The sequence below is a fragment of the Eschrichtius robustus genome, chromosome 16 (genome assembly GCF_028021215.1).
Source record: "Eschrichtius robustus isolate mEscRob2 chromosome 16, mEscRob2.pri, whole genome shotgun sequence".
NCBI classification, from domain to species: domain Eukaryota; kingdom Metazoa; phylum Chordata; class Mammalia; order Artiodactyla; family Eschrichtiidae; genus Eschrichtius; species Eschrichtius robustus.
In genome coordinates, this window is record NC_090839.1 from 19,397,612 (window position 1) to 19,411,966 (window position 14,355).

Sequence of the window (14,355 nt, forward strand, 5' to 3'; positions counted from 1 at the left end):
TCTTGCTGAGGACAGTATTCCTTCATTCTGTCTATGGTGGCTTCTCCATGGGAACCTCAGAATAAATTTCTTCCACATCTTAGTACTAGGAATAGGCATTTTCTGTGGGGGGGAAATGACTTTGCTTTTAGCTGACAGGCCTTATGACACATGATGGACTTTGTTTCCCTTTTCACAATGGTTGCTAAGAAGCTGAGTCATATCTGTGCCTAGGACTCTGAGCTCTGCTGTCTGCACTAATCTCACCTCTGGCTGCTCTCAGCTTTCCTTCTCCCATTTCCCCTTTGTCCCTATCTCTTTACCTTTCTAATTGGTTTTTTTTTTTTTTTTTTTTTTTTTACCTTTTTACTCTTGAATTGTCAGTTCTTGAGGAATACGGTGAGGTGGCCACCTCTGGAACGTGGACATGAGAGTAACAAGGTTGCCTTTGAGAGTTAAATGCTGGGACCAGCCAAGTCCATTAGGAGCAGAAAAGTGCAAAGGCTCCAGGTAGAGACAGAACACCTCCCAGGCAAGACACCTGGTGGTGCCCTGGGTTTGCGTGGTCCCAGCAGGGTCTCCTCTCCACACTCCTGCCTGAGAATTAACAGACCAGGTTCTGATCTTGGCATTTGACCGACTTCCCCCTTCTGACTGTGAAGGTTGACTGCTTTCTATGTGTGTGTCTCTTGCAAGCAAAGGCAACAATCAAGCTGTCACCAAAACAAGAGGAGATTTATGACTTTCAGCTAAAAGAACCATTTTTACAGGAGGGATGCTTGATGGGTCCAAGCTGTGGCAGCTTGTGCAGATTGGGGATGGAAGCTCTCCGGAGCACCTCTGCCTCGTCCTTCCTGCACCGTCTCCGTGACTCGGAACCCAGACCCAGAGCCAGCAAGTCAGAAAAAGTTGCGGCGGAGGGGCGGGGAACGCAAATCTGGGACCCTGGGCACTCTAGGGACTTTTTTGTTTTGGTCTGGTTTATACTTCCTGTGAGCTGGAAGGCAGCTTTCAAATTGGTCCCTGGGCCATTGCTTCTTTGTCCATTTCATTTGGTAACGAAATGATCTTTCTAATCATAAGTGAGCTCGAAGTGAGGTGAAGTCTTTTCCGGCCTGGATTTCTGTAGCAGGAGAAGCTTGATACTGGCCACTGTCCCTTACTCTTGGCTGTCCCCTTGGCTGGTATCACAGGTATATGTTGGGACCCCAGGGAGGTGAGCTTAATTTCTTGTCCAATCTCTAGAAGGATCCAGAGGGATGCTTCACTTCTTTGTCTTCTGATGGGACATTTTACCAACATTTCTTTGGACTGAGAAGAGGGGTTGTTTTCTTGGTTCCGAAGTCCCCCCAGTGGGTAGAACAGAAAGCAGAGGAGTCACAGCATCCTAGGAGTACAACACTAAGCCCCTGGGCTAGGCAGAATAATGTCCCCCACCAAGATGTCCCTGTCCTAAACCCCGAAACCTGCGAATATGTTATCTCTCATGCAAAAGAGATTTTGCAGTTGTGATTAAGTTAAGGATCTTGAGATTGGGAGATTAGCTGGGATTATCCAGGTGAGCTTAGTGAAATCACAGGGTCGTATAAGAGGGAGGCAGGGTCAAAGTCAGAGAAGATGTGAGGACGGGAAGCAAAACCATGTGATACAGTTGCTGGCTTAAAGATGGATGTGGGCTATGAGCCATGGAATGCAAGAAGCTACTAGAGGCTGAAAGAGGCAAGGAAGAGATTCTACCCTGGAGCCTCCAGGAGGGGCAGAGTTCTGCTGACACCTTGATTTTAGTCCAGGTCTGACTTGCAGGATTAAGATGCTATGTATTGTTCAAGTGGTTAAGTTGTTATAGTAGCAACAGGAAACTGATACAACCCCCAAATACACACACACACACACACACACACACACAGCATTTGAAATATGCCCTGTGGACTTTTCCTTGTCTGGCCAAATATATTCAACAACATAAAGAAAAGGGGTGTCCTGGGGCTGGGGTGTGGTCTGGCAGAGTCCAGAGTTGGCAGGACCCATCCAGGCACGTTCCAAGGAGAGGAGGAGGTCAGAGCCGATGGATTTCAGGCATCCCTGAAGCTGCTGGTCAGGGCAGCCCTGATGGAGTGGACTTGGCCGTCCCAGTCTGAGCCTATTGACCGTCCACTTCTCCTGGCTCTGATTCGTTGACAGGGTTGGGGGGCGGTGCTCTGCTCACGGGGAGAGGCTGTACTGGTCTGGCCAATGAGAGAATGCCGACCCCCCACTGCTCACTGCACATTCAAAGCAGGCCCTCTGGGTCCACCTCAGCCCTGTTCTCTGATGATAATAGTAAACATTTATTGAGAACTTACTATGTGCCGGTACTTTGATGGGTAACTCATGGACTTCTCACTAGAACTCTGAGAGGTCAGTTCTGCTTGACCCTGGGCTGTCAGTGTGGACTTCAGAGCGGCCAGCAAGTCCTGGGATTTGGTCACCCACTCGTGGTTCTCTGCTGAGAGGGCCCTGGGGTATCAGCATGAATGCCCCAGGCCAGGAGCATACCTGCTTCCATCTCTCTTTCCTGATTTCTGCAGTTGGGGTTCCTAAGAGCTGCCTTGAGTCCTTCTGGAACAATGTGGGGGATAAATAAACACACAGATGGTTAATTTAAAAATCTGACTGCTGACTGGCCACAAACTGTTCCTCTAATCGGAACCCCATGCTAAACTAGCTCTCTCTGCCCCCTGACTTCTGACCCTGGCCCCATACTGATCCCTAATCTCACATTGACTGGGCCCTAACCTTAGACAAACTTCTCTCAGTTACAGGAATAACTCATTGAGGGCTCACTACGTGCCCGACCCTAATCTAAGGGTTATATATATATATATTTATTTATTTAATTAATTTATTTTTGGCTGCATTGGGTCTTTGTTACTGCGCACGGGCTTTTCTGTAGTTGCGGCGAGGGGGGGCTACTCTTCGTTGTGGTGCGCGGGCTTCTCATTGCGGTGGCTTCTCTTGTTGCGGAGCACGGGCTTCAGTAGTTGTGGCATGCAGGCTCAGTAGTTGTGGCTCACGGGCTCTAGACTGCAGGCTCAGTATTTGTGGTGCACAGGTTTAGTTGCTCCGTGGCATGTGGGATCTTCCTGGACCAGGGCTTGAACCTGTGTCCCCTGCATTGGCAGGTGGATTCTTAACCACTACGCCACCAGGGAAGTCCGGGTTTTACATTTATTAACTAGTTCAGTCTTCTCAGTGACCCTAGGGGTGGGCATTATCATAACTCCCATTTTATAGTGAAAGATGACATACACATATATATATTTTTTAATTGAAGTATAGTTGATTTACAATGTTGTGATAGTTTCAGGTGTACAGCAAAGTGATTCAGTCATATATATATACATATATATGTATATTTTCAGATTCTTTTCCCTTATAGGCTATTACAAAACACTGAGTAGTGTTCCCTGTGCTATACAGTAGGTCTTTATTGGTTATCTATTTTATACATAGCAGTGTGTTTATGTCAATCCCAAACTCCTAATCTATCCCTCCCTTTCCTCCCTGGTAACTGTAAGTTTGTCCTCTATGTCTGTGGGTCTAAGGATAATATTATTAAAAAAAATTTCTTTTGGCCGTGCCGCATGGCGCGTGAGATCTTAGTTCCCGGACCAGGGATCAAACCTGTGCCCCCTGCAGTGGAAGTGTGGAGTCTTAACTGCTGGACCACCAGGGAAGTCCCTAGGATGATATAGTTTAAAAACATTGATTGAGCCTTAGACTCTGTGTAAAATAGATCAAAAGCGATATAACAAATTCATTCATTTATTCATTCAACAAACATGTATCGTGCCCCTGCTTTCTACAAGACTGAGTGTCAAGTGCTGGGGTGACAGATACCAAGGCAGATAAGGGAGGGGCTCTAGCCTGCAGAGCTGACGGCACAGTTCCATCTTCTCCCCATTTGCCCCAACTCACTGGCGTCCTCCCAGGTGGAGTAGCAAGGGAGGGGTGCAAGCTGGCCTCTTAATTTTAGGCCAGGACCCTTTCCCAGACCCTCTCTCTTCTCCAGGGGACAGAACACTCCGGGAGGTGTTGAGAAACAGAAGCGAAACTTCATCAGATGGTCAGGTGAGATCAAATGCATTTCTATGTCCAGAGTCTGGGGTGAGAAAAGCTGCGTGGACGGTTTCTGAGAGCACCACGTGGGCCCTGCACAAGGGAGGGGCCCTGGGGTGTGCTGTGACCACACCCAGCTGGGTACCAAGACCCAAGTGTGTCCCTTACACACACCCCCTGCATTACTCCCATGCAGGGCAGGTGGATCTGAAGCCAGACTGTTTTAACTCAGCTGTTTGCCCAGCAACCAACTCAGCAGGTGTCAGCAACTGTTTTTCAAAAGAACAGATGAATCTCACTTGGGTTTTCAGCCCAGCTGGGCGGCTTAGCAGCTGTGTGGCTTTGGGCAAACTTGTGCTCCTCTCTGAGTTGTCCCTTTGTCATCCATCAAAAGAGAACAGGGAGACCTCCTAGGGTGGTTCATTCATTCATTCATTTCAGCCTTTTTTTTTTTTTAAACCCTTTATTGTAAAGTAAACACAGATACAGAAACCACACAAAATAAATATATGACTTAATGAGTCATCTTATGGTAAATATCTTTGTAACTACTTCCCAAGTTAATAAATAGAACGTTGCAAGCACTCCTCTCCCACAACTCTCTCCAGGTGCCTCTTTCCAATCTAAGCCCTCTCACCCCCCTGCTACGAACGACTTTTACAGTAATCATTTTCTTGCAACACTTTAGCATTTAAGTGTGTATCCCTAGATATCATTGTTAGACTTGCCTCTTAAAAAACAAAAAGATACATCCTCAGAGTCTCCTTTAATCTAGAGATGTTCCTGGACCCTTTCTTTTCCTTACAAGCTATTTGTTGAAGGAACACCGTTTGCCTTGTAGAGTTTCCCACAGTCTGGATTTTGCTGACTTTATCCGAACAGTACCGTTCAGTGTGTTCCTGGGTCCTCTGTGCTTCCTGGAAGCTGGCAGCTGGATCCAGAGGCTTGATCAGACCTGGGTTCAATCCCTTTGGCTAGCTCCTCGGGGGGCTTGTGTGCTTTCCTCTGGCGGCACACAATGTTGGGTGTTCTCTCTTTCTGTCTTAGCAGCTGTCTGTCGATGGTCTTAGTTAGTCCCTGAATTCATTGGGGTTGCACGTGGCAACATTCCAATCCCAATCTTTCTTTTTTATTTATCAATTGGAAAGAGACTTTTAGAAAGGGATGCTTCCTTTCATTTACTCTTTGTTGCTCAGTGATACAGGTCATATAGGAAAGGCAGGACACATGCTTGCTTCTTTCCCATTATTCATCAGTTTTCAAGACTGAATTGGTTCTTTATCATCCTCGGAAGGAGACGACCAATTAATTCCTTTTCAATGTCATTATAAACTCTTAGATTTTAGCATATTTGATGGGTTACAATCATTTACAAGTATCATTTTTTTTGAAGCTCAACTTGTCCTGTTCCATCGTCCCATGCAAGGGAGAGCTTCTTCAAGCTGGCTCTTGAGTCTTTTCGATACAACCCTAGTTGTCCCTGAGAGGTTCCGTCTTTCTGTATGACAAGATGCACCAGATTCATCTACTACATTCTCTGCTCCAGACCTGGCATCTTCTTTCTCCAAGAAGGCCTTTTATTTAAAATTAAAAAAAGAAAGAAAAGGGAAATGGTATTTCATGACCACTATCCAGGTGCTAGGGATACACATTGCTACTAGTTTGATTACAAAGAAATATATTTTATCATGCACACTCCTTAGCCAAAATCCCAGAGGACAGGACCCAGTGTTCAAACTAATACTTCCAATTCACATTTAGGATTTTTACTTAATCGCTTCTGTATTACATCTTTTCTTTCTTCCATGCTGAGAATCACATTTGCAAGGGTATAGTGGATGGTAGAATTAGAATATTCCATAATTACTTATGCTTTATCCCACATTACACACACAGCAGTCTCAAAATTGACAGGAATACCACCACCAACATAATTATTGGAAACAGTTAAAAACATTTTTTTTTCTTGGTATATGCTCTTCCCATTCTCCATATTTTAATAGTGGTCTTGTAGATACATTGTCAGAGAACATAGACATTACACGCGGTACCATCTCTTTTCAATTCCCATTGAGTCTTAGTTGTTCCAGTAACTATATATTTAATGTTCACTACCAGTCCTTTTTTCCTGTCTTTCTAGTCATTTTGGTTGTCTGAAACCTGTTCTCTGGCAGATTCTTCAGGAAAGGCTCATGGGAACAATATTCCCTGAGTTCTTTTATGTTAATCATTATTTGTCTGAGTCCATTTTACTTACAAATCACTTTTGCTGGACATACAATTATTAACTTACATTTTCCTTTCTTGAATATCATAAGTATGTGACTTCTTTTTCTTCTAGCATAAAGCATTATTCTTGAAAAGCCTGATAGTAATCTAATGTATTTTTCTTTATAAGTCAATTATTATTATTATTATTATTATTATTACCTAGAAGCCTGGAGGATTTTTTTCTCTTTTCTTGAAGTCCAGTGATTTTATTAGAATGTCTTGAATATGTCTGATTATTCTGGGCTGATATTTTCAGGTATGCAGTGTGCTCCTTCAATTTGTAATTTTAATTTTTAAAAATTTCGGTAAGTTTTCTTGATTAATAGTTTTTAGTATTTGTTCTCTTGCTTTGGTTTTCTTCTTCGGGGACTTTTATTACTTGTACGTTGAAACATCTTTGCCTAATTACAATATTTGTCATTTTCTCTAGAATATTAAAAAAAACCTCTGTCTTCATTTCTTGTTGATTTATACTATTTCTTCCTTTTCAACTTTTTCTCTTAAGGCATTATCTTAAGGTTGGGTTAATTAGCTCTTGTGTTTCTTCTATTTTAGCCTTCATTTCTAAAATGATTTCTTTCCCTTGTACTTCTAATTCTTTCCTGAGTTCTGTTTTCTAATTAAGGTTCTCTAATTGTAGTTTATGTTGTTCTTTCACATCATGCATACTTAAAAAATGTCTTTAAGGTCATTTTGAAATAGAAGGCTATGGTTTTGATCTGTCCTGAAGAAATGTCTTGCTGGCATGCTTTATCCTATTTCTAGGGATGCTATTTGGCTCCTGAATCTCCTGTTGCTTAAATTAACTATGTATGGGATTTGACATCCAGACTTCTCTGTTGCTCATTTTTATGTGAAATTAGTTTTCCGGAACTTGAAGGTGATGTTTGGGATGCATTTCTAACCTCAAGAGCTCCCCCTCCTCTTGTCTGCATGTGGTGCACACAGACTTGGTGGCCTGCTTTCTGAGGTCTCCCGGCTCCATCTCCTCCCGCCACTTTGATCTGGATCTTCTTCCTTCCTCTCCATTGTCTTAATCGGTCCTCCTCCATTTTGATCCCACTCCAGAGCATTTCCTCTGCAGTGTGGGACCTTGTCCTGGTAGGGAACCAAACATCTTTGAGAGTTCGTAGTCCTTCCTGAGGATTCTTGCCCTCGCTTACTATGGAAGTGGGCAAAACCCCTCCCAGATTCAGTCACTCTTCTCGAATTGTCCCTCCATGCTTTCCACTGAATACCTGCTGGCTATTTGGGGGGTTTTCTTCCCCCTCAGATAGCCCCTTGCTTCCCTCTGCTGGCAACAGATGGGATGCCAAAGGCTGGAGGCCAAGCTAGGAGCAGCCTGGGGGTGAGGGTGGGGGAAACCCCAGGGCATCTGATAACATACAGGTGGTTACTGGGGGTTGAACTCCTCCACTCATATTATTTTGGTGTTCATGGGGATACCTTTGCCATCTAACTGTGAAACAAATGTTGTCCTTGGGTTTTGCTTTTGCTAATTTGCCCTGCTTATTTTTGTTGGAATTTGGAGAGATTGGCATTGCTACTATCTCCCCAGCAAGTCACCATTAAAAAAAATTTTTTTACTGGAGTATATTTGTTTTACAATGTTGTGTTAGTTTCTGCTGTACAGCAAAGTGAATCAGTTATATGTATACGTATACGTATATCCCCTCTTTTTTGGATTTCCTTCCCATTCAGGTCACCACAGAGCACTGAGTAGAGTCCCCTGTGCTATACGGTAGGTTCTCATTAATTACCTATTGAGATACATAGTAGTGTATATGTGTCAATCCCAATCTCCCAATTCATCCCACCCCCCCACAAGTCACTATTTTTAATGCCAGGTCCCCTATAGGGTCACAGGAAAGATGAGATGAAATAATACATGTGTATAAAAGTATGTAAGGTGCCTGACCATCTTAAGTGTCCTGTAAACTAGCTGCTCCTCCTTTCTGCTGCCCTGAAGCCAAGACTGACACTCTGATTCAACTCACAGGCTTGAATTCTGGTCCCTGCACCTGCCTCGGAGGATGGGGCAGGAGGTAGCACAGGTCCCCAAACTGGCTGCCCTGAAGCTGCGTGAGTCCCTGGATTTTGTGCCCTTGACTTGACCTGCTGGGACCCCTCTGGGCATTTCCTCTTAGCACCGGTTTTGGAGAAGAGAAAGGGAAGACCTCTTCCACACCTGCCACCTTTGCACCCCCAGAAAAGTGGTGGTCCAGGGGGTGAGAAGACTGCTGTGAGCCTGGCACGCCATCTGCTGACCATTTGTTTAATTGCAGAGAGGAGCAGCCTTAAGTCCAGAGACGGGAATGTCAGACGCACTCCCCTACTCCAGCCAATCAGGTGGGTTAATCCTTTCTCCCTCTGGTTGAAAATGATTCACAGTTGACCCTTGAACAACACAGGTTTGAACTGCGCGGGTCCACTTACACGCGGATTTTTTCCACTAAATAACATACTACCTGATTGGAGGTTGGTTGAATCCCCAGACGCGGAACTGCGGCTACTGAGGGTCAATTATTACAAAGTTACTAGAGGATTTTCAACTCTGTTGGACCCACCTTGTTCAAGGATCAACTGTATTTATGTTAAAACAATGACAATAAAGGGAAATAAAGAGAACGTTTTCCCACATTCTCCCACTGTCTAGACAAGCACTTTTTTAAAAAAATATAAATAAAAGTCTGTATTTACTCTTAAGGGGACTGGGCTGGTGTGTCCTGCCTTTCTGCCTCCTAAAAAGTGGTCCAGAGACCCTGGGTATTTGCATTGGCAACAAGGGGAGAAAGAACTCAGATTCCATAGCCCCAAAGACTTGGCTTTGAACCCACTTCATTAGTCACACGCTGGGAGGGGGAAGTCAATTCATCTCTGATGTTGAATCTGTATGTGCTAGGCTGGATAATACTTAACCCCAACAAAAAAAAAAAAAAAAAAAAAAAAAGAAGAGATTAGATGCTTTAATCTCCGGAATCTGTGAATATGTTACCTCACATTGAATAAAGGACTTGGCAGACATGATTAAGGTTATAGACCTTGAGATGGGGAGATTATTCTGGATTATCCGGGTGGTCCCAATCTAATCACAGGAGTCCTTAAAGGCAGAGAACCCTTCCTGGCTTCAGTCAGAGTGATAGGACGTTGTCCACTTTGAAGATGGAGCAAGTGGGCCATGAGCCAAGGAATGCAGGCAGCTTCTAGAAGCTGGAAAAGGCAAGGAAATGGATTCTCTCCAGGGCCTCCAGAAGGAATGCAGCCCTGCAGACATCTTGATTTTAGCCCATGGGACTTGTGTTGGACTTCTGATCTCCAGAACTGTAAGACCATAAAACTGTGTTGTTTTAGCCACTAAGTTCATAGTAATTTATTACTACAGTGATAGGAAAGGAATACACTGTGATGTGGGATAATAATAGTATCTACTCTGTGGGTTGATGGGGAGAATGAAATGAGATCCCTGTGGGACATGCCTTAACAATTGTAAAACAATTTACAGGTGTTTCGCATTCTCTCTGGGAAGATATCCATTTATTCTTTTACTTATTCCACAGTCTTTTTCTGAGCACCTACTCTGTGCCAGGCGCTGTGCTCAGTGCAGTGATTACTGGGGTGAACTTGGCCCCTTCTTTTATGGGACTTACAGATGAGGAGGGTAGTGGAACATTCAAAGGTCACACAAACACACATATCATGCAATTACAATTGCCATGTGTGGAATGAACAGATTGTCCTGGAAGCTGTGAGTGTGGAGCTGGAAACCTGCCAGACCTCAGGCTTCGGGCCTCAGGCTTCAGACTTTGGGCAGGGGCTCCAGGGTCATGGGTTGTCCTTGCTCACCTTTCCATATAGGCTGCTCTGCCTTGACCAGGGATCAGGGTACTAAGGGTCAGTATCCAGGCTAGAGACAGCATCTTGGGGGCCATCAGATGGACCTGTGCTGGTCCAGAGATCTGGGGCCTCGCATGGGGCCCCCATTTGCTGAGGCATATCGTGTAAGGGGCTGAGGCCAGTGAGCTCAGCACTGCCTGGAATGGTGGGCAGAGAAGTCTGGGCTTGGCCTGTGGCCACAGACCACTCACCCTTGGTTCAGGGTCTTATGGCCACAGGTGAAGGAAGGGACAGAAGCTGGGACAGGGACCAGGGCTACTTTATTGGGTTCTGGAAGCCCTCTCTCTGCTGCACATTGGCCCGAGCCTCCTCACATCCCCTCCTGGGTTTTCCAGGGCTGTCTGGTAGTCCCACTCTATGCCTCCAGTGTGATGGAATGGAACACAGATTCTCAGGGGCACAGGATTCCTTGTGCCTCAGTTGACTATAGTATCTTAGCCAGCTGGAGGGGTTTCCTATGGGGGCAGGGGGACTCAGAGTGAGTCACACAGCTGAGACAAGCAGAGGAACCACAAGACAGGGTCTGGATGAAGATCTGAGGGTCCCAGTGGACCCCCAAGCCACTGAGAGACGAGGGCCAGAGCAGGAGCTGTGCTGCCACCTGGTGGCAGATTTTGGAACTGCTGCTGGATCAGATACCCTGTCTCCTGGGATGCGACTTTCTGTGCAGCCCTGCTCCGCTCAGTTTATGTCCTGACAGAGCGGAACATGGGGAGTGCCCGGTGAGTGAATCTGGTAGAGAAGGTGGTGAGGCCTGGCTTTAGAGTCCCTTTCACCCTTCCCTAGCTATAGTTCTGAGAATCAGAGGCAATTCCAGAAAAGGGGCTGATGAGAACTGGGCAGCCACCCCTCGACCCACATCCCACATTCACACACACACACACAGACCACCATGGGCCTCAAGGTCTGTGTCAGACCTGATGCTCTAGAAACCTCTCATGCGGAGTTTACACATACACCTGGAGCCAGGAGAAGGGACCCTAACACATGAAGGGGGTCAGCAGGAAGTAGGGTGCTGGTTAACTCAGGTTTTCCCATGAAGCTCGTCACAGACCGGGCAGCATGCACACTGGTCCAACGTGCAAAAGCTTGAATAGAAACGTGAGCCCCACCTCCAAGGAGCCACCTACCTCAGATAATGTACATCTCCAGGTGACCTGGTGTAACTACAGGGGTGTTACCTGCCTGACACCCGGCAGCCTGAAGGCCACAGAGCACTCAGCTGAAACCTTGAAATCAGGCTTGCAAAAGGTAGTCCTGTTTATGAAATGAATGATTAAAAAAAACCCCACATCCTTTAAAACCCTTTAAGTATGTCTTCTAAGAAGGTGTCCATCTGGGAAAAATTTTACAAAAAAAGGGAAGAAAGAAGAAAGTCTTCAGAAATTTGGGAAACATTTTGGCAAATGTTTCAGAACCTTAAAGTGGCTTCAGCCAGGGTAAATGAACTAGTAAATGCATTTGTTTTTGTATACGTTTTAAATTTTATTTTTTTATTATTTATTTTTTTTTCAGAGTCCTCTGAGGCATTTTATTTGCATGTATGTATAACATCCCTAGAAGAAGAATCCAAGGATTTTCCCTCCTGTGTGTTTTCATCTTGCTTCTTCATGGTCCATGATGTCAGCTGAGGTTGTCAGTACAATGAAACCAAACTGGTGGGATGGGAGCAGGTTTTTCTAGATCTTTGAGTTGCACATCAAATCTGGGGCTGATCACTCCACACTTATTTAGCCTGCCTGTGAGGTTCACAACAATTTTCCCAGCCCTGTGATCATCGATGATTTCAACTTCACCATTGTAACCATGCTTCATCATCACAGACACCTGACGATGACTTTGGAGCACGGCCTAATAAGAACCTGGCCTTTGCCTCTCTTTTTGGCATTGTTGATATTCTTGAGAGCATCAGCCAGGACGTTCACGTACACCATTATGGCAGCACGGAAAGATGGTGGAAAGATACATTTTTTATTAATAGAAATGTATTTTCTCCTCACCCCCACCAAAATGATGTTGAAAAGTACTTAAAAGAATACAGGCCCCTACTTCAGAGGAACTCTAACATACGTGCACTTTGAGATGTATCCACTTGGAGAATGTTGGCTGTAGCACTGTTTTTAGGCGTGAAAATCTGGAAACAACCCAAATGCCATCAGCAGGACCATGGATAGATAAATCATAGTGCATATGGCAGGTGTCCATGGCATGACGACCTCCTTAGTTAAAATGAATGGTTCTATGTGTTGACATGCAAAGACCTGAAGAACAATGTGAAGTAAGAAAGCAAGCTGCAAATCTGCAGCCACGTGGATGGACCTAGAGATTGTCACACTGAGTGAAGTAAGTCAGACAGAGAAGGACAAATATCGGGTGATATCGCTTATATGTGGAATCTAAAAAAATGGTACAAATGAACTTATTTACAAAACAGAAATAGAGTTACAGGTGTAGAAAACAATCCAATGGTTCCCCGGGGGAAAGTGGGGGAGGGATAAAGGGGAGATTGGGATCGACGTATACACACTACTATATATTAAATAGATAACTAATAAGGACCTGTTGTATATCACAGGGAATTCTATGCAATACTCTGTAATGGCCTAAATGGGAAAAAAATCTAAAAAAAAAAAAACAAAAAAGAGTGGATATATGTATAACTGATTCACCTTGCTGTACACCTGAAACTAACACAACAATGTAAATCAACTATACTCCAATAAACATAAAAAACAAAAATAAAAATAAAAAAAGAAAGCAAGTTGCAAAGGCAAATATCCCATGTGTTATTTCTGGATTTATATATGTGCAACAGCAAAAAAATGCAAACATAGATGGCCGGGCCACACTGCTTTCATTTGCTAATGAACGAATGCATGCCTCTTTGCCTAGGTAAGGCCTGCACATCTTCCAGATCTCAGCTCAATGCATCACTTTTTCAGGGAAGACTCCCCTGACCCCCCAGGCCAGGTAGGCACCCTGCAGTCCAGTCTCAGAACCCATACCTTTCCTTCAGGTCTTTTTACACTGTTGTATATTTATTTGTGTGATTATTGGATTAATGTCCGTCTTCCCCACAAGCTTGATTCGGTCAGGGACCCTGGCTACTTTCTTCATCCCTGGCACCTAATGCACAGTGGACACCTAATAAATGAATCTGTGATTTCTGTGCCCCAACTAGGCTGTAAGCTCTGTGAGGCCAGGGGAGGCGTCTATTTTCTTTCTCACTGAATCCCCTGAGGCTTAGCGATTATGAGGGAAGGCTTTGGTGTCAGAATGTCTGAGCTCCAATCCTGGCTCTGCCACTTGCTGGCTGTGTGACCTTGGGCAACTAACTTTGAGTCTCTGAGCCTCAGCATACTCATCTGTAAAAAGGACAACGATACATGCTTTAGAGTTGTTGGAATTCAATGATATAATGTATGAAAATAACTCGTCAATAGTGCTCGGTATTAGGACCTCGATTAACATTTGTTAACTTGTCTAAATGCCCCCGTTGTGAGAAGCACCTGGGCGGGGCAAGGGGGTGGGGGCTGGAGGGGGCTCTGTTCCACCCTCCCCGGGCCAACTGGCCCATCTCCTACATGACCACCAGGTGGCGATGTGATCATTCACTCCGGTGATGCTCACCCCATCAGCTTACTCAAAGCTTTGAAGTGGGTTTCCAGCTTCCCTGCAGCCCTTATCCTGTCTTTAGGGCTCCATGTGGCCATTTGGCCTCTGTTCTAACCTCTCAGTGATGGGGAGCTTACTGTCACCAGGCTGGAAACCCTGGCAGGGCTGGTCTGAGAGCACTTATCCTCTGGGTGGAGGCAGCAGGACCCCAGGAGATCGGGGGAGCTCAGGGAGAAACTAGTGGGCAGACGAGGGTGGATGGGACTAGGGTGAGGCAAGCCAGGCGCCCGGGGTGCAAAATTTAAGGATGTGCTCACTTTTGGGCTTGTGCAGTGTGGAATGTGACCACCCCTGGTGGCCTCATAAGGGTACCCTGGGGCTGGCCTGTGAGCCAGTCCAAAGCTTTGGTGTTGCCTGCCTTCCACTCATCCACGGTAGAATAGAGCTCTCAGCAGGTGCCAGGCTGTGGAGTAACTTCCTTGTTTCTCTGAAGAACTC

The 14,355-nt window shown here is 45.2% G+C and overlaps 1 pseudogene; it reads right to left on the reverse strand.

Moving 5' to 3' along the window:
• Nucleotides 1-11,798: 11,798 nt before the first annotated feature.
• On the reverse strand, nt 11,799-12,179 carry LOC137778858 (small ribosomal subunit protein uS8-like; annotated as a pseudogene).
• Between the last annotated feature and the right edge of the window lie 2,176 nt (nt 12,180-14,355).